The sequence below is a fragment of the Elephantulus edwardii genome, unplaced genomic scaffold (genome assembly GCF_000299155.1).
Source record: "Elephantulus edwardii isolate Elephantulus edwardi_28Jun2011 unplaced genomic scaffold, EleEdw1.0 scaffold00055, whole genome shotgun sequence".
In the NCBI taxonomy this organism is placed as follows: Eukaryota; Metazoa; Chordata; class Mammalia; order Macroscelidea; family Macroscelididae; genus Elephantulus; species Elephantulus edwardii.
In genome coordinates this window covers 6,008,943-6,036,808 of record NW_006399805.1, presented here as the reverse complement: position 1 = coordinate 6,036,808, position 27,866 = coordinate 6,008,943, and the positions used below count along the sequence as shown (strand labels likewise).

At 42.6% G+C, this 27,866-nt stretch overlaps 1 protein-coding gene across 3 annotated transcripts in view; it reads left to right on the top strand.

Moving 5' to 3' along the window:
* The first annotated feature begins 6,032 nt into the window (after positions 1-6,032).
* CNOT4 (CCR4-NOT transcription complex, subunit 4) overlaps positions 6,033-27,866 on the top strand; it is a 147,995-nt gene continuing 126,161 nt past the window's right edge. For all 3 annotated transcript variants that reach the window (XM_006887144.1, XM_006887146.1, XM_006887145.1), the window contains exon 1: positions 6,033-6,277. The gene's annotated coding sequence lies outside the window, so the exon portion shown is untranslated. The remainder of the gene's footprint in view (positions 6,278-27,866) is intronic.

Here is a 27,866-nt window from a genome sequence, read left to right as displayed (position 1 = left end):
TGGATGTGTGGAGGGACAGTGCAGGAGAGGAAGACCTTGGGTGAGATGGATTGATTCAATAACAGGGGCAATGGGTGTAGGTGTCAGAGTCAGTGAGACTGGCTTAGGTGAGGGGCAGGCTTCAGAGCTGTTGTACACAGGGTTACTATGAGTCACAGGCAATTCAAAGCCACATAACAGCAGCAGCAGCATATGTCAGGACTTAACTCTTGGGTTTCTATCAGTGAATGATTCTCAGTAGTTGTGGTAGTGCTCCCTACTGTTGGGTACTCCTAGAAAGCACCATGGACATTTTAGGGGAGCAAGGTGCAGGAAGTCTGGTGGTGCAGTGGTTAAGCGGCTCGGCTGCCAAATGACAGCCACTGCAATGGAGGAAGATGAATCATTCGGATTCTAACTGGAAATGCTGTCGGGGAGCTCTGCTCGCTCCTTAGGATTGCTGAAGTGGGGGAGCGAATTACTCACTGCAATGGGTTCAGGTTTTTTGGTTGTTGTTTACTCACTGCAATGGGTTCAGGTTTTTTGGTTGTTGTAAGAATGAAGAACTGTTTTGAATTCCTACAAAACTATGTTTTTAATTATCTGACCCTAAAATCTGGCTTCATGTTAAATATGAGCACAAACACATTTTTTAGTTTGGTTGGCTTTCAGGATCTCGTGAAGACACAGTGTAACATCTATCGTGAGCACAGAAGACACATCAGGGGCTCAAGCACATCACTGTCAGCTGATATTCATAGCTGCCATGTTCCTGTGGATTTTATTGATAAGTGCCAGCAAATGATGACTTGATTGTATTCTAGCCTAGCTGTTCCTGGGCATTTATATACTGAAATACAAATCATCTGATGATAAATGACTTTATCTACTACCCATCTGGCAGTTTTTTCTTGGTGGCTTACATGATACTGGAATACTAGAAGGTATGTCACCAGTATTTTAAAATTTAAAAAGTTTTTATTATTGTTGCATATTTTCTTCCTCCCATTGCCCTCCCCCAGCCCACCCTGCAATGCACTCCTCGTTCCGGACTATTGTTATACATATAATGTTTAATTAGACATTCTTTTTGGACAGTTTCTCCCCTCATCTGTTGTATTGTTGTGTTCATTATAATGCAGTGTTCACTCTTTTCCCATTCTCTCCCCCCATATGTCCTATTTTATAATAGTGGTGTTATGTAGTGTTTGTCCATTTGTGACTGAGATATTTCACTCAGCATAATGTCCTCCAGGCTCCCTCATGTTATGTAATCTTTTATTAATTCATTGTTTTTCAAAGTGTTGCATAATATTCCATTGTGTGGATGTACCATAGTTTTTCTACCCATTTGTTGATTGATAGGCACTTGAGTTGCTTCCATCTCTTTGCTACTGTGAACAAAACTGCAATAAACATTGTGTGCATTGTCACCAGTATTTTAAACACCTGCAGGGGCACCTGTAGTAGACAAGTTTCAGTGGAGCTTCTAAACTAAAGAGAAAGATCTTCTGATCTACTTCTGAAAAGTAGTTGATAAATATCTTGCAGATCAGAAGAATAGTGCTTTATATAGTGCTGGAAGATGAGCCTCCAAGGTTGGTAGTTATTAAACATACACAATGGCTGTAACAAGGGACTTGAACATGCCAGTGAGCGTGAAGATGGCACAGGATTGGGCAGAGACGTATCCCATTGCACATCGTTGGGGTCAACTTGACAGTAGCTAATATTTTCTTTGATGACTTTAAACTATAAATAAGGCATTATTTTTATTTGTAAAAAATCACACACATACATACACACATAGTTGTTTTGTGCTGTCAAATCAGAACCAACTCATAGCTGACAGAGGGTTTTCAGAGGCTGTACACAGCATGGCAGGAGACTGACCATCTTTCTCCCTCAGTGCAGCTTGTTGATTTGAACTGTGTGCCTTTGGGTTGGCAGCACAACTTCTTACCAGTACATCACCAGAGTTCCCTAGATAGTGTCTCTGAATTTCGTTTCAGGATAATATTGAACTCTGGTAGCATAGTGGTAGGAAGTTGTGCTGCAATCCTGAAACCATGCGGTTCAAATCCACCAGCTGCTCCACAGGAGAAGGATGGGCAATTTCCCATTCAACTGATTGCTTCTGAAAACCTGCTGGTGGGTCAACTATAGGTCACGTCCAACCCAATGGTAAATAACAACAATAGCATATGAGACATTTCAACATTCACTAAAACAATGAAATACTATGGGTGATAATTAATATCGTTTGTCAATATACCTATGATTGTCACTATAATGTAACTATCTTAGGTGTTATAAATTCTCTTAGATGTTAATGCTAACTTCCATGGTGTTGGCAGAGTATCCAATATCCTATGGACTGACCAAATAACAAACAAATGTGTCCTGAAGGAAGAGCAACCAGGGAGATCCTTAGAGTCAAGGATGGTGAAACTTCCTCTTTCTTGGGCATGCTGTCAAGATGGGCTAGTCTTTGTAAAGAGACATCATGCTTGGGAAAGAGGGTCAGTGAAAGAGAAAATGACCCTCAAGGAGAACGACTAACACAAGGACTGCAATAATACTCTTGAGCAAGGTGGAAATCATGATGGTGGCACCAGAGAGAACAAGATTTAATCTGTTGTTCATGTGGTCGCTTGAGTCAGAGTTGACTTGAGACTTCAAGTCTTAAGTCCTAACAACAACAACAACAACATGATGTTAATGAGTCAGAATGACAGGAAGTTTGGTAAGATATCATCAGCCTTATCTACTGAAGGGGAAATCTCCTTAGGATTGCTGATAGCATTAGGTATGTTTGGTCTGGCAAAACAAGGGAGCTTTCTGTCCAATCTGCAACAGGCTATCTAACTTATGGCCTCCAGACTTGAGTCAGTGGCCTGCCATTGTTGCTGACTTTGGACTTGATGGTCTCCAAAGCCAGCTGTTTGGGACCGACTATCTCATCACAACCTTAGGACTTGTGAGCCTCAAAAGCCTGTATTCTCCAGAGCCAGCAGCCTGCCAGCCAGCCTGCCTGTCCTTGACTTAAGACTCATTGGCCTTCCCAGACAGCTTTCTCCTGAGGTCTGACCTCCCTGGTGCTTTATATATAAACTTCATTGGTTTTGTTTCTCTAGGGAACCTAGCCTAACACAGTATTTACACAGGGAAGTTAGAAAAGACAAGATTAACAATGACTGGAGTAGTAATGCTTCAGAACTCTTCCCATTCTTACTATGGTTCTAATCTTCAGTAAAGGACAGGGTGCTTTTTGTTCTCTTCATTATTTTGATCCTGATGACAAATTCCAGCTTGGGTTCTGCTAATAATAACTACAAAAAAATGAAAAACACACTGAAAAAAGCAGGTCACCTTTTTCAGTATTTGCTGGCTGGAACCATGAAAGATGGCAAAGAGAAAAGAAGGTTCTAGTTGTGCCAGACAACCTTAAGAAAAAAAAGAAATGAATTTTGTAGTACTAAAAATCAAGCACCTGAGAAAGAAGTTAGTTTAGATGTGTCTACAGGCAAAGAGGAAGATTATCTAGGAAAGCACTAAGCACTGTCACAAGTCCTCTTGACAAACGCATAGAACTGAGGTTCGAGTGGCCAGGCCAGCAAGTAAAGTCTACGAGCTTGCAGATCCCAAGCTGGCATTCATCATCAGGCTCAGTTACAATGGTGTGACCACAACGGTTCCAAGGTGCGGCAGCTTCTCTGTGTTCTCTGGATCTTCAGTTGACTCTCCAATCACCACGCTGAGGACTGTGGAATCCTAGAGTGTAAACAACTCAACAGCTCACTGCAGTCAAATCGGAACTGATTATCCACAAGCAGGTGTTCAGAGGCTATAAACTGTACAGACTTAAAAGATGAACTGAAGATGTTCATCTCTCTTCCAGAGCAGTGGGTGGGTTCCAACCATCTGACTTTGGGGTGGCAGTGTAAATCCTTATCCCCCAGGCTACCAGAGCTGCGTATATGGTGCACAGAAGTACTCAATCTCAACTCAGTCAATGAGCTGATCTATATGTGTGGTTACGGTAAAACTATTAAGTAGTGTGTTGCTCTAGCAGGTAAATAAATTGACTGCATAGTATCTTGATAAATAGAGCACCATGTGCATGGAAGTTCTGATTCATGAGCTCTCTCAGAAAACACTACAAAAACACAATTCCCTGTGGCCCTTCAAATTCTCTTCTCTACGAGAAAGGGATGAAGAAAAAGACCATACATTTTGTAGGGGGCAGGTGTTAGAAAGGGGGGAGACTAGCTCAAAAGACTTATTAAAAGGAACAACTAAGGTGTCCACAATGATCCTTTTGGTAATCTGGTCAGCTAATAAACTGGTAAGTGCTTTCAAATAAAAGAAACATGACATTACAAACCAATAACACAGCCTACCTATTTTAATGCTTAGGCAGTCACAAGTGGTGGTAAGTGCCGTCAAGTCATAGAAGACCCTCTGAAAGAAAGACCTGCACGCTTGTATAACTTTCATCATTTCTCCAGGTTCATAGGGATTCCGGAGACAAACTATTTCAGAAGTGGATGCCACTCCTGTTTCCAAGCTTGTTTTAATCAGGAAGCTCCACCAAACACATGTGACATAAAAGTGTCACAGTGTTTAGCATCACAGCAGCCACGAGTTACCTCTGTACAGCAAATGGGCAAACCAGGCTCTTAGAAGAATGTTTGACCAAAAAGAAAGAAAACCAGGCCTGAAGGCCACAGATTAAAATCATCCACCTTTGGCTTGGTAGCATCACTTTCTGTCCACACCTGTAGAGGATAATAAAAAGGACTTCCCGAATTTCCTCGCTAGGAGTACCCACAATGATGCCATAATTTCAAATCTGTGGCTTCATCACACATTTTAATGACTCATCTTATAATTCTTGTTGGCTTGATGGTGAAGAAATAAACTCAAAGAACAAAACCAAGAGCGGCATGAGAGCTTCTCCCATGAAATCAGGGTCAGATACACGCGACTTCTCCACTTGTTCCAGCTTTCAGATTATTCCCTATTGAATGCAAAAGCATGCACCGCTTTCAAGTGTTGTCCACGTGACTGCCTCTTCTCTCCACCACTGCACTGCAATCGGAATCAGGAGGTCTGTCTGTTTCGCTCCATGTCCTACACCAATGCCTAGGGACGGGGCTGGGCTCAGGATGAGCTGATGCTTGACAAATACACGCAATAAGCAAAAACAAACAAACAAAAAACACAATACAAAAACCAACCCCACTTTCAGCAGCGTTCTAATAGGCAAGAGGCAGCGATCAGCGAACAGATGGAGTTTGGAGGTGGAGGACCCCCGGGGCGCTCCCAGCGACTGCACGCTCACCTTCTGCAGAAGGTGCACAGCCTGTGACTCTGGCTCTTAGAAGTTTGCAGGGAAGGCTCTCAAGTTGACGATTACTCGCATCAGTCCGTCTAAAATTCCCACACTGACAGCGCTAGTTTTTGCAGCTGGCATGGGTCTTTGGTTTTTTGGGCAGCCTTGCACGACTGGGTGTTTCGATTGGACGATTTAGGGTAATTTTTTTTCCCGGGAGACGTACAGGGACGACAGGATCCACAGCTCCCCCTAAAAGTTCAAAGACCAGAAGGAACTTTAAGCCTCACGACCCACACCGCGCACGCAGAAGCCACCTGAGCTTCCAGGTGCAACCCCGCGCCCCTCCCTGTCCACCTGCGCGTCCCGCCTCGTTAGAGACCTCCAGGGGGGCGGGGCCCCGAGAGGCGTCCTCCGCGCCCGCACTCAGTAACGCTAACAGAGGTCACGGAACCACGACCGGAAACCGCCGGCGAGAGGTCAGCGGCGAGGCACACGCGGGTCGGTCAGGCAGCAGCAACACACGATGCAAGGTGGCGGCAGCTCGACAACCACGTGAGGCCGGCGACCCGGGCCGCCCTCGCGACGCGAACTACAACTCCCGGCGTGCCGCCGCGGGGCGTCCTCCCCGAGAGAACTACAACTCCCAGCATGCCGCGGGCGCCCGGCCCGCCCCGGCCGCACCGCCCCTCCCCCGCCCCGCCCGGCCGGCTCGGCGTGCGCCTGCGCAGCGCAGGTCGGAGGAGTCTTACCCTAATGTAAGATGGTGGCCCGTCTGGCTGTGGAACCCACCGAAAGCTGAGAGTCTCTCCCTCGCTCTCAGCCGTAAAGGTCGGACTCGCTGGAGCGATCAGGCCCGGCCAGGAAGAGTTTTTTCCCCCGACGCGCGTCCCCTGGGCTCCGGCACGGACGCGGCGGCGCGTGGAGTCGGCGACGGGAAAAGCGAGGCACGGCAGGCGGGTGAGTAGTGCGGGGCTGGGCTTCGGGGAAAGCCGGGCTGAGCCGCTACGAGAGAGCGGAGGCTTCGCCGGGACGGAGCAGGCCGCGCCCGCCCTCCCCACCCCCCGCCCCATCCCCAGCCGCGTCCCGCCGGCTCTTCCTCCTCTTCCTCCCGCTCCCCTCTGCGCCACAGCAGTTAGCAGCGCGGACCCGAGCGGGGACCCGAGCGGCCCGGCCGCATCCCGCCTCCGGAGACCGCCTCCGGGCTCCGCGGCCGTGGGTGTCGGTCGGGGCTCCCGCCGCTCCGGACCCGCCGCCCGGCCGCGCTCACGGCCTTGATCTCCCGCCCGGCGCCGCTCGACCCCCCGAGCCCTCCGCTCGGTGTCCGCTCTCTTGGTGTCCGCTGCCCGGTGCTCGGTGTCCGCTGCCCGGTGCTCGGTGTCCGCTGCCCGGTGCTCGGTGCCCGCTGCCCGGTGCTCGGTGTCCGCCGTCCGGTGCCCGGTGCTCGGTACCCGGTGGCCGCTGCCCGGTGCTCGGTGTCCGCTGCCCGCCGTCCGGTGCTCAGTGCCCGGTGCCCGGTGCTCGGTCCCCGGTGTCCGGTGCCCGGTGCTCTGTGCCCGCTGCCCGCCGTCCGGTGCTCAGTGCTCGGTCCCCGGTGTCCGCCGTCCGGTGCCCGGTGCTCGGTGCCCGGTGCTCTGTGCCCGCTGCCCGGTGCTCGGTGCCCGCTGCTCGGTGCCCGGTCCCCGGTGTCCGCTCGCCCCGGGTCTTCTGCTCCCGGCCTGTCCGGGGTCCCCGCTCTGCTGGCCCGCAGCCCCCCCGAGTGGCCACCCCCCGGAGCGCCGTCCGCCCTGCACTTGTCCCCGTCCAGCCGCCCCGTGAGTGTCCGGACGCCGCCGCTGGCCGCGCTGACCCACCTGTTCCTCCGCCTGCGCTCCGCTGGACACGTCCCCCCAAACACGTCCTCCCAGCACTGCCCGGCGGAGCGGGGGCTGCCCGGGGCCCCGGACCGAGTGGACGAAGCGGAGAAGTGACCGAGGCCGCGGAGATCGCATGGCCGCGGCGCCCACGAGGAGTGACCCCGCAGCTGGCCGGCAGCTGGCCCGGGCCGAGCGGCTCGGGTGTCTCGCTGCGGCCTCTCCTTCGAGGACTTACCGGGGCCTGCCGACCCCTCCACGCGGGATTCAGTGGACACTCGCCCGGGGGGGATGGTCCCGGTCAGCGGCACTGACCGCGTCTGGGTCGGAGTGGACGTTGCCTCTCCAGCTAAGAGCACATTGATGGTCGGCTGGGGCGCCAGGACGGTCTTCACTTGGGAGGCTCGCAGGATAGCCATCAGCTGAGTACATGATCTTCCTAAAAAGAAAAAGAAAACTAGCTTTGTTAAAAAAAAAAAAAATCAGTTATTTCCTTTGCCTGAAATGCAAATGACTGCATTTCTCCTGCTTTTTTCCTTTGCAAAGAAGGGGCCTGGGGGAAGAGATGGCAGGACTGTACACACACGTGCATTATTCATTGGTGCGAGTGTCTGCGTTGAAACAGGAAAGTAGACGAGGTGACTTTGATGCCTGTGCTTAGTTGAGAGCGACAACTCTGGTGTTCCGACGGGAGGAAGGAGCCTGCGCTGTAATCAGATCAGTCAGGGGAAAAAAGAATTGCCAGAAAAGCGAAAAGGATTAAACACATACATCAGACATCTTCACTTGAGGTGCTGTTCTTAAGATACACGTCAGAGTGCTTGAAGCCTACTCTCGATCTCATGCAAGAGCTAGCGTAAGAGAGGCAAGATCTCTTATTTGGAAAAGTAATGGTATTTTATGTAGAGAAGAAAATACATGTAGTATGCCAGTAGTCATTATTGTACAATGCTACAGTATTGTGAATTTTCTCTGTAAACTTGCAGAATCTTCCATTTGGCATTTGTATTTACTCAATTTTGACGAATTGTCTATTTTCCTCAATGTGAACTAAAATTAGAAAAACTGTCAATAAAATATCTGTCCCCACCCCCTTTTGGGGTAACTGAATAAATCCCTACCTCTCTGAGAATTGGAAACAATTTACAGAGAAAACCTTGTCCTAGGCTATAACTTGAAGATTTCATGAAATACCATTTCTACATTGGCTATCAGTAAGCTCATGTTTGATAAAATTGAGTTTAAACTTTTAAGTAGATGATGTATTTCATTTTTCGTTGTAAGACACTAGTAGAGGAGCCTGCCACTATGTGAACAAGCCTACTGCACAGGTTTAGAAATTCTTGGCGGTTATGCTTGGTTAAATTGTAAGCAGCGTGTTCTTAGGGAGGACTGTGTAGTAGAAAGGGATCATTTGTTTTAATACATCTCTTTAGTAAAGGTATTTACTGTGTAGTTCCTTAAATAATTTTCTTCCTTCCGAACTTCTTGCACTGAGCCATCAAATTCTTCACATTAGCTCTCTGCAGTTCACGTCGATTTTTGTTAAGAGGCTTTAGTATGTTTCAAGAATGTATCTAAAAGTTCTTGGACATTTTGATAGGAGAAAGGAAGCTGAGATTTCAAGCATTTATGCATGTTTTTAGATCTGACATTATGAACATTGCAACTTTATTCTTTCATGTTTTCTTTTGATAATTTACAGTACTTTTTTGTCAGGTTTGAATTCTTTAGGGAAGTAGTTTATTTCTGAAGGAAGTTTTTTTAAAAAACTATGAGTTACTCTAAAAGTTGTCTTAAGAAATTTGCTTTCAAAAAATTGTGTAGGCCAGTCTTGGGTTTTGTTAGGATACAACGTTTGTCATCAGATGGCAAGGTGAGGAAAAGAAAGTGATTTGTAATGCCCTTCAGCCTCAGTCAGAATGGGAATGTCAGTGATAGCAGTGCTTATTTGTAAAGGAAAGAGGGTTCTGGATGAACCTGCATTAGAGAAACTTTGTTGTAAAAGTGATTTTACTGGCCTTCCCTCCTTTCAGAACGGGAGGTCCGTCCCTTTGTGGGTGTAACTTTCTTATCTATCATTGCTATTTACCTTCAAAAAAATTATTTTACTTAAGGGAATGGAAAGAAGTACCTACTCAGTTCTGGCATTATGGTGTTTTGTTTTTTTTTTATGGTTTTTAAAGTCTTTTCCTTAATCCTGGTTATCCATTGAAGTTATACTCTTCACTTTCCTCCTCATATGACTACAAATAATGCTAATTCAATCTATTTGCAGTCAGATGCTCTACCACTGAGTTACACCCCCTAGTTCAGTCTGTTTGGACTCATTTTTAGAAATCATTCAAGCCAAACTCACCGCTTTTGAGTGGTTTCTGGTTTCTGACTCCTGGCAGCCCTATGCTGGAAGCAGGAGTGACATCCACTTCCGAAATGCCTTGCCTCTGGAAACTGTGTACGAACAGTGCTCAGGCCTTTGGTTCATAGGGTCGCGATGAGTCTTCTACGACTTGATGGCACCTAACAACAAGAAGAAGCAGCCATATGAGACAGTAGAACCTCCCTGTCGAACTTCCAAGACTGTAATCTCTATCAGCAAGCACAGCCACGTCGTCCTCCTTGAAATTGCTAGTGGCATTGAACCCCTGACCCTCTGGTTAGCGCCTGAGTGGTTTAACCTCCGTGTTAAAAGGACTTCTCTCAAGTGAGTTAGAAGTTTTAATTTATGTAAGCTCCTGCATATGCTGAAAACGCATTCAGCTTTCTGTCATGATAGTCTTATCTTTTGATGAAGGAAGTTATAAGATTCAACTCAGCTGGTTCTAAAGGAAAACGGTAGGGAAATAGGTTATAGAGATTTTTGATGTTCTAGAAACAGTATAACTAGAATGTACTACATACTTTTCTCAAAGGATTTCTAAAATCTAAATAGAACTTGTAAATGGTTTTATTCCCACCGGGATTGCATGCATTAGATAAACCTTGTTAACATGTCCTGAGATTATAAATTGTATGTTACCTCAAAGATATTAGAGGAAATCTGTAAATGATTGTTGTATACAATGTGGCAATAATCTTGTTCTTTGAAAGGTTATAGGATAAAATTTGAGAATACACAAATGATAAAAATAGCGTAATTTGCTGTTTTTGTAATGAAGGGAAAAGTGTATTACTGCATCATTTAATTTTTTGAGAGCACTTTAAAAAAATTTATAATTCATAGTTAGGTGTCTTTTCTTTGTTAGCAAAGAGTATAAGAAACTTTCTCATTCAAACTTGTGTATTACAGAAGAGACCAGCTGAGCACTGCTTTGGTCCGTTTGATTAGCTTTCCCACATGAAATTTTTCTTGCCTGAGAAGGGAGACATTGTATGCTCATAGAAAGAAGATGACTGCTTTTTTTTGGTAGGAAAACTGAAGGCATTTTGAGTATGAGTTTACTTGCCTCCTAAAGAGATTCTTTGTGAAGATGGCTTCATTGTTATTAAACTCTTATTTATATAGGAAGTTGTCCTGTCTTCAACTCTAATTGCACTTGGTGTTGGACAGATGAGGCACTAATTTTAGGGTAGGCTTGCTGTTCATATATTTCAGATACCTGCCTTCCAAAATAGTGCATAATGTATTTTGTTTAGTTGGGGTTTTTTTAACATTTTTTAAAAAACTTTTTAAGTATGACAATTGAAATCTCATGTCTTGAATATTTAGATAAAATGCGAACTAGAAGGGGAAATTGGAATTATCGGATTGGATTGTGTTTAAATTTACAACCATTTTTAGGGGGTGGGAGTCAAACAAATGAGCACATATAAGTAGAAGAATAAGATTCTAGCATTTCAAAAGTACTAGGTGTTTTGTTATTGCTTTTAAGAGGAGATTAGTGAATGTTGTAGGGAATAGTGACTGAAATATTAAAGGGTTAGAATAATCCTTAGGAACAGCACACAGTCCATTGTTGTGTGCCATACATCTGAAATTTCTTCAACATGTTTTACAGTTCTTGGAATGAAGAAGGAATATTAATTTTTGATTATTTAGCAATTTATTTTTTACATACTTAAAGTGTCTTCAAGTTTTGAGTTTTATGCAGTAACATTACTCTATATTATATAAAGTTTTCCTTTTCTGCCTCTCAATTTTTTCTTCCAGTTTTTATTTCTAGCACTTGTTTATTCAGTGGACTCTTGTGAATTCTCTAATTGAATGAAAATTTATAATTATAAAAAGCATATTTTGGTAGTGAGGTTAATTTTCTTTTTGCTGGAGATCATCTCTATTTTGGTGGAATTTTTCTTCTAATTTATTTTAATGAATTCTCGGCTAAGAACTGTTATTTTTCAGATAGGAATTTAGGATGGTGTGCATACCCCATGTGTCTGTCTCTAGAAGATTGTATTCTCTGGGTAGAGAGGTATTGGAGAGGAAAGGGAATGATATAATGTATTTCGATTTTGTAATTTAAAATGGAGTAAAGAAGTTCCTACATTTAACTTCTTCATGGGTGGCTGAAAGATTGGGGTTTGAACCTAACTAGCAGGGCCTCAGAAGATAGACCTGCTGATTTGTTTCCACATTTGCCTTGAAACTTTTTAGAGCAGTTCTGCTGTGCACAGGTGAGGCCACCATGAATTGAAATTGAACTAATAACAATGACTTTATTAGTCTTTTTAAAAAAAGACTTGTGAAAAATTTTACCCAAGTGCAAAGTAGACACTGTCTTAGATCACATGTAGCTCTCATTCAACTTTAATGGTCAAAGTTCAGCTCTGGATTATCAACTCATGGTGAGTTCAACTCCATTTATGTCTCCACTTACTTTACCCTTCCCTCTCTGTTTCTGTGGTCTGCTTTATTTGGAACCATATCCTAGTTATAACATTTTTTTTATGCTAAAACTCTTTGGACATAATATCTTTTTTTCATTCATTCAGTTTATGGTCTTAAAACGCTTACTATATTCTAAGGCTAAATACCGGCACGAGACCGATAGTCAACAAGTACCGTAAGGGAAAGTTGAAAAGAACTTTGAAGAGAGAGTTCAAGAGGGCGTGAAACCGTTAAGAGGTAAACGGGTGGGGTCCGCAAAAAAAAAAAAAAAGAAAAAAAACAAAAACAAAAAAACGCTTACTATTGGCCCACAGCTCGGAGAATGGCACAGCCTCCTCTGAGCGCCTATTCTCTAGCGGGGAACACATTTATAATGATATCAATAACTGACATGACCCAAAGCAGTCTACCCAGAAGACCTTTAGTTTATGATGTCCAGTCTGTTCATGTAGGAGCATCTGCAGACTGAAGTGCCAGCGGTAAGTGATCTGGAGAAAGTGGGACTTGGATCAGGAATATTTATTATTTGTATAGGAGAGTTTCTTCAGAAGGAGAGCAGTCCATGCATTCATGCGCAGGGGCTAGAAGCATGAGCCTGAGACTGATAGTGGAAGGACCAGCATGATGTGGGAGGGATGTCCACTCTCAGTGCTCTGTATCCTCTTCCTGCTTCCTTCAGAAGAGTCCTCTAACGTATTTATAAAGTATTCATTTCTGGGAATTGTGTGAGATAAACTTGTTTAAGTAGTGTAGAGCTAGATTAGGGGATGTGTATTCAGTGCTCTGTTAAACATGGAGTTATAGAGGTTGAAAGGGCTTAGGAGATGATGTGATATAAAGAGTTCTTTCTAGATTGTACAGAGTATCTGGGGGTTGATGGCTAAGTACATTTTGAAAAGTAGAGTTTGAGATAAGAGACTGTTCTGGGGGATGTAGGATGGGAATTTGGCAGACTTTGCAGCTGATTGCATCTTCTCTTGTATTAAAAACATGACACTAAGGCTTTGGAGAATAGAAGACTGAGAAAATTTGGTCTACCGTCTTTGCCAGTAAGTGACACTTTGTTAGCCGTGGACAGCTTTTGGAAAGGAAATGATGCATGATTACTCAAATAACAATCTAAAAAAACTCAAGTAGAAAATAGCTATCAGTGTTTTCAAATAGTTTTCGTTATTCATTCTCTGGGGAATAAGAGTTTGAAAAATTGTGTATTACTTGACAGTATTAGATGGGGTATGTTTGCTTTGTAAAATTGAAACTTAGGCCTCATCTGCTTTCTATGTATATAGTAGTTTGGAAGGGATAAAAGGAGACTTCTTGTATTAGCATAGCTTATAACAAGCACGTATTGTTGAATACTTTGGAAGTAGTGAAGAGGTACCCTTATTTGACAATCTGGAGAGCACAATTTTTAGATTTTTTTTCTTATGCATATAAAATAAGTGTTTTCATGCATTCATGTATGTACCCATTAGACTCGCTCATGTATGTGTATCTTCTATATAAAAATAAAATAATCAATACTAGGGGGGAAAAGTAGTGGAGAGCTTAGAGCAGAGAGAGGGCAGAGCATTCTGATGAAGTAGATGACTAAATAGTACTAGTTCCAAGCCTTTTATTTTTTAAAGGGGGAAGAATAGGTCACTGAGCTGACAAAGAATGTAGGGACATTGTGAAATGAAATTTTAGTCTTTGATTTACTTTGATATACTTTGTTTTGCAAAGGTAATATTAAAACAGGTCTGGTTAAATACCATCCATATCTGTTTTGGTTGCATTTTTTTTTAAAGTTCTGAAACCCTTGAGGCTATTCTTTGTTCTGGTTTGTTGACCCTTCCTTTAGCCAACTTTGTGCCTCTATTGTGTGTTTCTGTATAGCATGTTTTCCTTGTTTTTTGGAGGAAATTTTGACATTCTGTCTTAAAGCTGAAACAAAAATAGGTTTCTTGCTTCAGGCTTTGTAAATAGTAGCTGAATAGTACTGTTATTGCCTTGTCCTGCTTCTTCCATGCCACTGATTATTCCTCTTCTAAGGTGTTTAGAAGCAGAATCTGAAAAGTTTTCACAGTTTAGTCTGCAAACATCATAAACTCAGGGGCTCACAAGTTTAATTTTTTCCAGTAATTCCACCTGGAAAGAATTCTGGTGACTTAGTGATAAGAAGCTGCACTGTATTCCTGAAGGCATGGGGTTCTAATCCACCAGCTGCTCCACCAGAGAAAGATGGGCAGTCTCCTCCCATGTGTTTTACTGCCATTGAAAACCCACTGGACGGTCAGCTACCGACTTTACAGCACATAACAACTGTGTGAAAAGTAGGGCTTATATTGCCATGGATCTTTTAGTTAACTAAGAAATACTAATAATAATAAAAAAGATAACAGTGTACTACAGTTCATCACTTGGAAATGCCTTGTATATTTCATAGACCATCTCTCTATTTTGAATCCTTAGACCATGACAGAACTATTTCTGATTTTCCCCCTTCTTTATATAACCAGTCATGTATGCTATATAATATAATCACTAGAATAGAAAGTTGTTACCACCTTAAAATTAAAATGTTTTCATAGGGACTCTAGTATCTAAACTTTAGATTCAAGATTGAAGGATTCTTTTTTGTGCAAGAAAATTCATGAGAAGAATTAGACATCTTTCTCATTATCACCAGTATATATGGCAGAGGAAGTAAAGTAAAGTGTGTAGTACAGGAGAATCTGAGAACGTGAAGATCTTCAGTGGCAGCTGCCGATCCAGTGTTTTCCCCAAGAAATTGTTATTTAATCCCCTGGGGTATGGAGCTGCCAATTATAGTGTCTAGTGGGAGGAAAAGAAAAAGGCACCCTGTTGTATAAGTCCCTCCCAGATAGGTTGAGAACAGAGACTAATTTGAATTAATCTGAAATTACTAATAGTTGTACATATTTTTCATTCATTTAGTAGTGGAGGAGAAGCTAGCTGCCTTTAGGAGAGTGACTCTGGGGCACTTTGGTACTTAGGAGGACAGTTACAAAGTATAGGTAAACAAAGGAGAGGCAGAAAGTAAAGTGGACAAGACATCCAATTCTTTTGAATACCACTCTGCACTTTGGCCTTAGGCATTCATTGCGCTGCTCTTTTCTTGCTTTTGGCTACATACCTGAGGTTTTCTTATAAGTTTGTCATTAAAAGCAGAGGAGGCTGCACACTTGAGGTTTTTCCAAATCAAACTTGGGTCCCTGTCTCGTGCATTTAGTCTCTCTAGCTCAAAATCTGACAACTTTGTGTCTTTTCTTTGCTGAAGGGAAGGGGAAATGGGAAAAAGAAGGAAGTGATAGTAGTTGTTATGTGCCGTCGAGTCGTTTGCGACTCATAGCAGCCCTGTCTATGTACAACAGCCCTAAACCGTGCTCTGTCCTGTGCCAATCTCACTGCCTCTGACACACCCATCCCAAGTGCCCCAGTCCCTGAATCAATCCACCTCATAGAGGGTCTTCCCCTCCTGCGCTGTCCCTCTACTCTACCCAGCATGATGTCCCTCTCTAAAGACCTACCTCTCCTTACAACATGTCCAAAGTATGTCAGGCGAAGCCCCAGAATCCTTGCCTCCAAGGAGCAGCCTGGTTTAACCCTCTCTAGGATGAATCTGTTTGTTTTCTTGGCAGTCCATGGTACATTCAGTACTCTTCTCCAGCACCACAGCTAAAAGACGTCAATTCTCCTATCCTCCCTAGTCATTGTCCACTCAACTCTCTGATGCATAACAAGTGATTGCAAAGACCATGGCCTGTATCAGGCGCACCTTAGTCTCCAGAGAGACACCGTTGCTCTTGAGTACTTTAGAGAGGTCCCTAACAGCAGACTTTCCCATCGCAGTACGTTTTTTTATTTCCTGGCTGCTGGTGCCAAGAGTGTTGACTGTGGAGCCGAGCAAACTGAAGCTGTGAACAATCGCAATCTCTTCACCATCCATCCTGATGCTACCGATTGGTCCAGTGGTGAGAATTTTTGTCTTCTTGACATTGAGCCTCAGTCCATACTGAAGGCTGCAGTCCTTGACCCTCTACAGTAAGTGCATGAGGTCTTCCTCAGTTTCAGCGAGCAGGGTTGTGTCATCCGCATAACGCAGATTGTTGATAGATCGTCCACCAATCCTAACGCCACACTTCTCATAGAGCCCAGCCTCCCGGATAATCTGCTCTGCGTACAGGTTGAAAAGGTATGGAGATAGGACACATCCCTGGCGTACACCCTTCCCAGTTTTGAACCATGCAGTGTTACCCTGCTCTGTTCTGACGACTGCCTCTTGGTCCAAGTATAGGTTTTGCATTAGCACGATTAAATGTTCTGGGATTCCCATTCTTCTCAGAGTCAGCCACAGTTTGTTATGATCCACACAGTCAAATGCCTTTGCATAATCAATGAAACACAGATAGACATTCTTCTAGTATTCTCTGCTTTCAGCTAAGATCCATCTAACATCAGCTACAATATCCCTAGTACCACGACCCCTTCTAAACCCAGCCTGGATTTCTGGCAGTTCTCTGCTGATGTACTGTTCCAGTCGTTTTTGGATAATCTTCAGTAGAATCTTGCTTGCATGTGAAATCAATGATATTGTTCTGTAGTTTCCCCACTCAGTTGGGTCGCCCTTCTTTGGGATGGGAACAAATATAGACCTCTTCCAGTCAGATGGGCAAGTGGTTGTTCTCCAGATTTCTTGGCACAACTTGGTGAGCACATCCAAGGCAGCATCTGTTAGCTGAAATATGTCAATTGGTATACCATCTCTTCTTGGGGCCTTATTTTTTGCTATTTCCTTCAAAGCAGCTTGAACTTCTGCCTTCATCACCATAGGCTCTGGCTCAAATGCTATTTCATTATATTCTTCTGTATCTGCCAAGTCATTTTGATACAATGACTCAGTATATGCCTTCCATCTTCTTGTAATACTTCCTGGATCATTTAACATTCTGCGTAAAGCAACCTTGATTGTAGCAACTCGAGGTTTGAATTTGTTCTTCAGTTCCTTGAGCTTAAGAAATGCTGAGCGAGTTCGGCCCTTTTGATTTTCCGACTCTACTTCGGCCCTTTTGATTTTCCGACTCTAGCTCCTTGCACATTTCTTTGTAATATCTTGCTTTGTCATTCCGTGCTGCCTTTTGGAGTCTTCTGTTCAGCTCTTTTCTTTGCTGAAGAGAAGGGGAAATGGGAAAAAGAAGGAAGTGATAGTTAGGAAAGTCTTAATCTGCTCATTGGTTTTTCCGGTTAGGTGCTGTTGAGTTGGTCCCGACTCATACTGATTTCGTGTACAACAACATTATAATGCCTGGTCCTTTGTATCCTCACAATTGTTGCTATGTTTGAGTCCGTGTTTGCAGCCCTGCGACACTTAATCTTGTTGAGGTTCTTCCTCTTTTGTTGACTCTACTTTTCCAAGCATGACATCCTTCTCTAAGGATCATTTCCTTCTGTTTGTCCAAGGTACATGAGATAAAGTTTTAGTGTCGTTGCTTCTAAGGACCATTCTGGCTTTAGTTCTTGTGAGACAGACCTGTTTGTTCTTTTGGTAGTCCATGATTTTTTTTTTTTGGTCCTTAACCAGCATTTTGTAGGAGAAGGATGGACAGTCTCCTTCCGTGCGATTAACTGCCTCTGAAAACCCACCAGAGGGTCAGGTATGGGTCACTTCCCACTCAGCCGGACACAACAACAACACAATCAGCATTTTGATTCAAAGACATCCATTCTTCTTTGGTCTTCCTTATTTCTTTTTCAGCTTTTGCATGTATACAAGACATTTTAAAGTAACCTGGCTTGGGTCAGGTGCACCTTAGTTAGCAGCATGTCTCCTTTGGTTTTTAACCCAGTGGAATACATTGCCTGATTTCTTGACTGTTGATTTCACAAGCATTGATTGTGAGTCCAGCTAATATGAAATCCTTAACAATTTCCGTCTTTCCTGCATTTATTACTACATTGCTTATTGGTCCAGTTGTGAAGGTTTTGTCTTTATGTTGAGGTGCAGTCCACACTGAAGGCTGTACACTGAAGGTTGTAGTCTTTGATATTCATCAGTAAGCCCTCTGTACTTTGAGCATGCGAAGTTATGTCATTTTCCTAACACGGGTTGTTATTGAATCTTCTTCTAATTGTAATGCTGCATTCTTTACTATATAGTCTAGCTCTCAGATTATTTGTTCATTATACAGATTGAGAAAATGATGTGACTAAGACAAAGGTGGGTGACTTTTAGTTTGTGGCCCTCCGGCCAGTCTTTCATTGTTTTTGTTCAGACATTCCTCTAGGTCGTATAGCCCTGGTGTACAAGTTGCCATCCCGTGGTCACTTGTGGTTGCTGTGAGGCTGAACACTGTGACAAGGATGTGTCAAATGCGTTAATGGTTGGCTACCCAATGCGGACTGAGAGTAGGGTGGAGCTCCCTGATTAAACAAGCATGGAAGGAGGAGTGGCATCCACTTCAACAATAGCTTGCCTCTGGAAACCCTATGAACCTGGAGAGAGGATGAAAGGCACCCAAGCGTCAAGGACTCTCCTTCATAGGGTCGCTATGAGTCGCCTGGGACTCGAAAGCACTTAACAACAACAACAATATACAGATTGAGTAAATATGAGGAACTCTGGTGGCCAAACGGTAAGAATGTGTGCTGCAGTCCTGAAAAGCACAGGGTTCAAGTTCACCAGTTGCTCTGCAGAAGAAGCCAGCAGGGGGTCAGCAATGAGTTGGTTCCAACTCGATGGCACACAGCAACAAACAGATTGAAAAAGTACAGTGAAAGCATTACAACCCTGATGCACACACCTTCTTGGGTCTGGGCTTTGTTAGGTCTTTTTGTTTTCCTTTAATATATGGAAATGTAATTCTCCTGTTACAGAGGTTGGAAGTTCGGATCAAGGATATTCATTGGAGGGGATGGCTGCTTCTCTCTTTTCTGGAGGAAGTTCATTGTTTATTGAGTTTTTCCTTCCTGGTTCCTTGGAGATCTTCATGTGTCTTGGCATCTGTTTTACCCTTTTTGCTCACTTGATTAATGACTTTTATATTTTAAAAGATTAGGTCAAAATACACACTACACTAACCCCTTCTCATTAACCTAACAGAGACAACATATATTCCCAATGGGATTATAACCACAGACCTGGAGGTTGGAATCTATAACTTTTTTTTAAAGAAAATTTTTAAAAGTTCGTATACCTTGTTTTTCACACCGGATTTTGCCCATTTCCTTTACCCCCCCCTTCCCTCCACCCATCAAATTGTGCTACCCTATGATTAACCAGGCTCCTCCTCCTACCCTTCCTCACACCTCTGCTCTACTGCCCCCTCATCCTCATACATACAACACAAATTTTGTCGATTCATAAGCCAACCCATCACTTATACCTACTCTCTGTAATTTTGGTGGGTGGTTTTTTTTTTTTTTTAATATTACCTTCATGGTTTGAAACCATGCCATATTTCCTTGTATTGTGTGATTACCTGTCTCTTGGTCTATGTACAGGTTCCACATGAGCACAATTAATTTTTCTGGATTTCTCTTTCTTTGAATTACCCATAATTTTTTATAATCTACACAGTCAAATGCCTTCCCATAGTCAAAAAAACAGAAGTAAACATTTTTCTGGTATTCTCTGCTTTCAGCCAAGATCTGTTAACAGCAGTGGAATCTCTTTTCATGTCTACTTCTGAATCCAGCTTGAATTTCCGGCAGTTCTCTGTTGATGCAGTGCTGCAACCAGATTTTGAATTATGTTAGTAAAAATGTGTGGTTTTAATAATATTGCTCATTCTTTAGTTTCAGGCAATTCTTTATTTTTATTGTTAGGTGCGTCGAGTCACTTGTGACTCATAGCGACCTTATGTACAACAGCTTTAAACCCTGCCCTACCCTTTGCCAATCTCACTATCTCCAACACACCTACCCGACTACCCCAGTACTGAATCAGTTCATCTCATCCAGGGTCTTCCTCTCTTGCGCTGTTCCTTCACCCGCACAACCATGACTTTCCTCTCCAAGGACTGGTGCCTCTTTGCAGCATGTCCAAAGTATGTTAGACGAAGCTTCAGAATCCTTGCCTCCAAGAAGCAGTCTTGTTTAACCCTCTCTAGGATGAACCTATTTGTTTTCTTATCAGTCTGTGGTATATTCACTTCTTTTCTCCAGCACCACAGCTCTAGGATTGTTTTATGGAAAAGGCTTTTCCTATCATTTATTGAAACAGCATCAATATTATCTGACTGCTTAAAACCTATTAAAAAGATCTTTAGCCTTTGAGTTATTGATAAGTAATACCTGAGTAAGTTAACTGCTTCTGGGTACTTTTTTTGAGTTCTTCTACTAAACTTATTTTTTGTTCCACTGTGTAAATTTTGCTGCCAGAAAAAATGAGGGTAACCTTTAAGGTGTGTTTGACACATGTTATGAGGTGCCATCCAGTTGACTGCACCTTAAAAGCTGTGCTGTGACAACAGATCTGAGCCCTGCTCTGTCCTGCACCATCGTCACCATCTGATACACGCTAACCCATTTATTAGTCTCTGTGTGTCGGTCGACCTTTTGAGAGCCTTCTCTTTCTTTGACTCTCCACCTTTCCCAGCCTGAGATCTTTTTCCAAGAATTGGTCTTTTCTGACAACATACCCAAAATAAGCCCTGTATAAGTACTTGCTGCTGCTGGTACACATAGGATAGAATTTTGAATACTTTTTTATTTACTATACTCTTCTGCTTTTTTTTTTTTTAAAAAAGAAGTATAAGTGGGTATTGAGACATCTTTCAGCAGCTATTTGACCAGTTAGAAACACAAAAATGTATCTTAATAGGTAGACAGAAGGTTAGTCTGGGAAATGAACTTGGATAGTTGTGATCAAAAAGATAGGCATTTAAATGTAGTTAATAAGAGGGAATCTTTGAAGAGAGAGAGAAATATCTTGGGAGTAAACAAACAGAAAAGCCACTGCTGTCAAACTGAGTCTGACTCATAACAACCCTGCCTTCCTTCAGTTCTGAGGCTGTAAATCTTTATGTGGAGGAGACTTTTTTTTTTCTCTTGAAGTGACTGGTGGATTCGAATGGCTGACCTTTTGACAGTCCGACTGCTTGCTGGGTCTTTTTACCTACCTTGTTAGCTCTGAACAACAGATATGAAGCTTGTCCTTCCTGCACCATCCTCAGGCTTTTTTGTTCAAGCCCATTGTGGTGGTCCCTGTGTAGCGCATCATATTGAGACTCTTCATCTTATGCTCTGATTCTCTTAACATTCCCAGAATGATGTCTCTCTCCAGGGACTGGTAAATATTCCCAAAATAAGAAGTTTCGTCATCCTTGCCTCTAAGGAGCACTCTGGTTGCACTTCCTTTAAAACAGATTTATTGTTCCTTTGGCCAACATATTTCTTTTTCCAATTCAAAGACAACAATTCTTCCCTATTCATTGTCCAACTAAGATGCATAGGAAGTAATTGAAAAGACCGTGACTTTCATCAAGTCCACCTTTAAACTGGCATCCTTGTTCATTAAACTTCGGAGAGGTCCCTGACAGCAGATTTCCCCAGTGTTAACAGTTGTTTCTTGACTGCTTCTACCATAGATGTTGATTTTGGATCCAATAAAAAAATTATTTCAATCTTTTCTTCATCGTGTTGTTGCCGCAATGTAGAGGTGAGGAATTTTGTTTTCTTTATGTTGAGATGTTATCCATATGGAGTACTTTAAGACTTTTTCCTCTTCTACAAGCCTGTGTCACCTGCATAACGCAGGTTGATGGTGATACTGTAATCATATACTGTGTTTAAAATAATATTTAGGGGAAGTGATTTTTTTTCCTTGAAAATGTTGGATTGTTTGACTTTTTGTGTACAGATGATTTTTTTGTTGTTGTTGGATCTGGTTTCACTTATTTTTCTAAAGTACTCTAAACAGCACTTGGTGCATACTTGTTAGGTGCTGTCAAGTCAACTTTGACTCGTAGTGACCCTGTGAACAACATACTGAAACCTTGCCCGTGCTCTGCCATCCTCACCATCACTGCCACGCCCGTTGTTGCAGTCACTGGATAGTAAACACTCGGCATTTATCAGATGAATGAGTCTTGAGGATGACTGTGAGATAGCAGAAAGAACAAAACACAAAGGACTACAGTGAAACAATTAGGACCCTAAGGATTGGGGCAGTGGTGGTTAAGTGGTAGAATTCTGACCTTTTAATGTGGAGACCTGGGTTCTGTTCTTTTTGTATACTTCATGTGCAAGCCCCACTTGTCTTGTTAGTAGAAACTTGAGTGTTGATATGATGTCAGACAGGTTTTGGTGGAACATCCAGGCAAATGTGAACTAGGCAAAAAGGCCTGCCCATCCACTTCTGAGAGTCAGGCACTGACAATCCTATCGGTCATAAGGCTCAGATGTGCAGTTGATGATGTGGAAAGTGCAGGATGGGGCAGCATTCCTCAATGTATGTAAAGTTGCTGTTAGTCACAGGCCGGCTCCACAGCCGCTAACAGCAGCTTTAAAGAGCGCCATTGGAAACCAACCTGGTGACAGCTACTAACAACCAGAGCAACATTAAAGGGACAGGAGGAGAAGGAAAAGGAAGATGGAAAGATGGCTTAGAAAACAGAGGAAGGTACTTTCCAGTAGAGAAGGCAGAGGGATTGGAAGATCCAGAATCCTGCTTTTAGACAGCCAGGAAATCATCTAAAAAGGGAGGGTATGACATTTAAGGAGAATGAAATTAGGAAAAGGGTCTTTTGGCTAATGCTGTGATGATTACTCCCAAGTTAGAACAATTTTTGTAGATTGGGAAGGTAGAGTTAATTGGGAGGTGGGAGGAGAAGGGAGGGCATAAGTAGAAACTAAAGGTAGAGACCTATAGACAGGAAAATGACTGTGAAAATGGCAAGAGTAGAAATGATAATAATAGCTTTTGTGTTATTGAGTGTGTAGTATGAGAGATTTTATTTATAGGAGATGGGAAAACTTGAGCACTTTGTGCTTTAGTCTTCGATCTGAGGAGAGCATACATACGTACGTCTCTCTTCAAAGACTGCTGTGTGCTGTGTGATGATGAAGGAAATGGCTTAGTTTTTTTTATGCCTCAGTTTTCGTCTTTGTAAAAGAGTTACAATGGTTGAGCCAATTTAATAAATATATTGGGAAGATTAAAATAGTTAATTCCTATGAAATGCCTAAAACAATGCCTGGAATCTGGTAAGACGTGTGATAAATGTCAGCTGTTGTTGTTAGTGGTAAGAAGCTGCACTACAACCCCCAACGCAGGTGGTTTGAATACACCAGGTGCCTGACGGGAAGGACGGGAAATCTCCCCAGTGATTAAACTGCCTCTGGAAACCTGCTGGAGGGGTCACCTGTGTGGGTCGGTTCTCCAGTAGCATAGTCATTGACTGCCAAGAGAACAAAGAGGTCTGTCTTGGAAAGATGAAACAAGGGTGCTCTTTGGAGGCAAGGATGGTGAAGCTGTGTTTCCTCTACTTTGATCATGTTGTCAGGAGGGACTAGTCCTTGGAGAAGGATACCATGCTTGGACCTGTAGAAGGTTATCTGTGAAGAAGAGCTTCAACAAGATGGGTTGCTTGACACGTTGCTTGTTCATAGGGTCATGCATCCCCTTTTTTTAAGGTAAAAAGTAAAGATGGATTTATTAGAAAGTTACGTTCCAAAGATGAGATGGACAGTCTACCTTGGAAAAGAAATTTGGAGGAAACCCAGAGGGTTGCTTTGAGTTGTAGTTGACTTGACAACACTTAACAGGAGTGGCAAGGTAATGAATGTAATGTGTTGGATTGCTAACTGGAATGTCAGTGATTTGAATCTCCCAGTCTTTCTGCAGAAGAACTATGAACAGTCTCCTATAAATATTTACAGCCTCTGGAAACTGATGGAGGGTTGCTGTGAGTTTGAATGGACTCAGTTTGACTGCATTGGGCATTGTTGTTGCTGGTCCTGTTGACTCAGTTCCTTCACTACAGGTTCGGCTGCTCACCCAAAAGCTGGCAGTTTGAATCCACCAGTCCCTCTGTAGGAGATCTCAAGAAATCTACAATAAAGATTTGCAGACTTGGAAACCTGATGGAGCCGCTCTGTGGGTTGGAATTGACTTGATGGCAGTGAGTTTGTTGTTTTTTTTTTGGTGTTATTGTTACCATTGTCTGTGAGTGAGGTAGAGAGTGGGATTGGAGACTGGAAAAGGAAAAAAAAAAAGGAAATTAATATTTTGATTGCCAAATAATTTTTGTCGTCGTAATGTGCCCTGTAGTCAAATGTGACTCATAGCGACCCTGTTAACAAAACCCTGAACCTTGCCCTGTCCTTCACCATCATTGTGCTAGTCTGTCCTGTTTAGGGTCTCCCTCTGTCTTACCATCATTCAGTGACATGGATTCTTTTTTGGTCTTCCTTGACACAACTTTGCTTGCTGAAAGTGAGGAGGACTTGAAATGATTGCTGCATAAAATCAAAGGCTACAGCCTTCAGTATGAATTGCATCTCAGCATCAGGAAGACAAAAATCCTTACTACTGGACCAATAGATAACATTGTGCTAGACGGGAAAGAGATTGAAGTTGTCAGTAATTTCATCTTGCTTGGATCTACAACCAACACCCTTGGCACTAGCAATCAAGAGATAAAAGACTTGTTATGTTCGAGGACCTCTCCAAGGTGCTAAGAAGCAACAGTGTCAGTTTAAGGACTAAGTGTATCTGATTGAAGCTTTGGTCCTTTCAGTGACTTCTTCTGCAGCCAAAATCAGTAAGAATGACAGAAGAATCAGTGCATTTGAGGTGTGATGGTATAGTGCTGAATATCCTGTGGACTGCCCAAAGAATATGTCTTGGAGGAAATGCAGTCAAGGTGCTCCTTAGGCAAGGATGGTGAACTTATCTCACATACTTTGGACATGTTGGCGGGAAGGGCTGTTCCTTGGTAAGGGACCCCAGCTTTAGGAAGGTAGAGAGTCAACTAAAGAGAAGACGACCCTCAAAGAGATGATTTGATCCAGTGACTATAGCAGTGGGCTTAAGTATGTTCGAGATGATGAGGATGGCACAGGCTAGGACAGGATTCAGCTCTGTTGTTCATAGGGTCATTGTGAATCTTGCTCAGCTTACCATCACATAACTACAACAATCACATAACTACAACAATCACTCTAACCATTTGTTTACCATTTTAAATCAGTCCTGTGTTCCCCATTATATGTACTGTTTTACTTTCTTCTATAACACTTTGTCTGATATAATATATATCCTTTAAATTGTTACTTATATTCTTGTTCATCTCTAGGGCAGAGATGCTTGTTTTGTTACCTGATGTATTCTAGCTGCTGGGAATAGTAGACTTGGCACATTACAAGTACTCAGTGTATGCTTATTGAATTAATAGTTTAATCTGCCCTAGTGGTAAGGTGCTGTGCTCTAGTCCCAAAGTATGCGGTTCAAATCCACCAGCTGCTCTATGGGAGAAGGATACGCAGTTTCCTTCTGTGGGATTAGCTGCCTCTGAAAGCCTGCCGAGAGATAGCACACAACCCCCACATCACTGAGATGAATGGGTGGGGAAGTGAGTTCCAGTCCTGGGGCTAATACTGTTTGGAAGAATGCCTGGTTCTGAAATAGACTGATAATTGACTTTCTCTTCTTTTTTCAGATGACTTTTTTTTAGTCCATTTTGGTACTGGTTTTTCTAGAAATGACCTAAGGAAACTCATTTAGCTGTGATAAGGAAAATGCAAAATTAATCTTTTTGTTACTACAAAACAAATAATAAAATCTATGAAAGCCAAAACCTATTAGAGAAGAAACCTATCGGGGGAAACTCAAAATATGTTCTGTTGAGAGCTATAAACACCTTTCGAGACTGGGACAATCTGGGTAGTTCTATAGCATAGGACTCTCATAGGATGTCTTATTATTTAGGCATATACCTATTTCTAACTGACTTGACATTTCATATTTATAACAGTACTAAAAAATTTGCTACTCGATTATTTTGCACATTAATAACATACATCTGACAATAGTAAATGCTGAGGTGTGAGGTCAGAGTAACATTGGACAAGGTGGTTTAACATACATGTCAGCTTGGATGGGCCATGATTCTCAGTGCTTTGGAAATTATGTAATGATGACATTAGCAGTTGTGGAAAGATACAGCCATCCAGCCTCAATTTTGTGATTTGATGTGATCAACTTCCATATTCCCATAACATCAATTTTTTAATTTTTAAAGATGAGGTCTTCTAACCATGTTGATGGTGAGAAAGGGAGGTCATTAGATTTTACATTTTATTAGTTAACACAAACTTACATTGAATACTTTTGACATGCTAGGTACTGTTCTAACCACTTTATATTTAAACATTTCTAAAACAAATACAGTTTTAAAGTACTTTTATAAAAATTCTATTGTTAGTTGCACAGCTTCATCAGATTTTAGGGAGAAGTTTGCATGAAGAGTCTGCTTTCCCATGCTATTATCTCCTGGACATCGCATTCCTACACCCTCCTTCCTCGACATTCCCAGTCTGAACGCTGCTGCTTCCCTAAAGTCCACCAGGCTTGATCTCATTATGCTCTTGATCCTTTTTTCTGTCAGTTACTGTCAGTCTCCAGGTGACCATTCGAGTCACACACTTCAGCTCCTACAAGGCTTTGAATAGTCTTTCTTTCACTCCTCTCCAGCCCCTGAAATTCTACTGTTTTATATCCAGTGGAATTCATTGTTTCCTTTGTCCTTAATTTTTGACCTTGAATAGTTCCTCTACTTCCTACTTTTTCTGAAGATTCTTTTTTGCTGAAACTTTATTATATGCCGGATATTACATTTTTCTTTTGTTTCCCTATCATTTAGGTCATTAAGGATTCTAATAGAATGACACTTTAAAGCCATAGTTCCCCATTCTGATCTCTGCTGAGTAGGAGTCCGAAAGGAGTTTGGTTCCACGGAGCCTGAAGGTGGGACAGATGTCCTTTTTTCTCTTTATGTCTTCCCTAAAAGCCAGCTGTTGAAAGGTTTTGTCCTTGAACATTTATGTTTGATACGTGGCTTCTGTTCTTTTTGGGGCCTGTGGTAGCTCCTAAATGGCTCTAAAGCTGGATAACACTGGGCCTCTTTTCATTCTTAATGCTTCCAATTTATACCATTCTTCTACTACCTTACCCCTCAAGTTCTAAAATTCCACTTTTCTAATGTGCTTTTTCTGCATCCTATTTCTGTACTCGTTCCCTCAATCATATTTTGCACCATTTACCATTTTTGCACTGATAATTTCAAAACCTTCCATGATTTTACTTCCTGTCTCCACCACCCAACCTTTCAGCGTTATTTCACATAGTACCCAGCACCCGTCTTCCCTTATTGGCGTGTCCTGTCCATGAATTCCCTTCCCTTTTGTTTTCCTTTCTTCCCTGTGATCAGTCATTGTACTAAGTCCTTTGTATCGTCCTCAACTCTGTGTTCCTTTATATGTATTTGAGAAAAACATCAAAACTAGTTAAACCAAACTTTTTTAGGCCAACATCTGTGCAGCTGAATGAAAGTGACTGAAGAAAACCACAGATGTGGTGTGGTTGGCAACCTCAGGTTGTTCTTAATATTGATGGTCATTTTATTTCCTTAGTCCACTCAAGTTCTCCCTCCTCCTAAAAGACTCATTTTATACTTTTGCTTTTCTCCTCAAACTTCCTTCCAATTTCCCCATATTCAAACTGGTTTGTGGTCGGCTTTCAGCTTCATTCAGAAAGTAAAAGCAGCTAGCAGTGTAGTTACAGACACCCTCCATCATTCCTGTGGACCAGCAGGACTGTGCCCACAGGCCTGACCCTTACTACAGCTGGACATCTCCTTCTGCA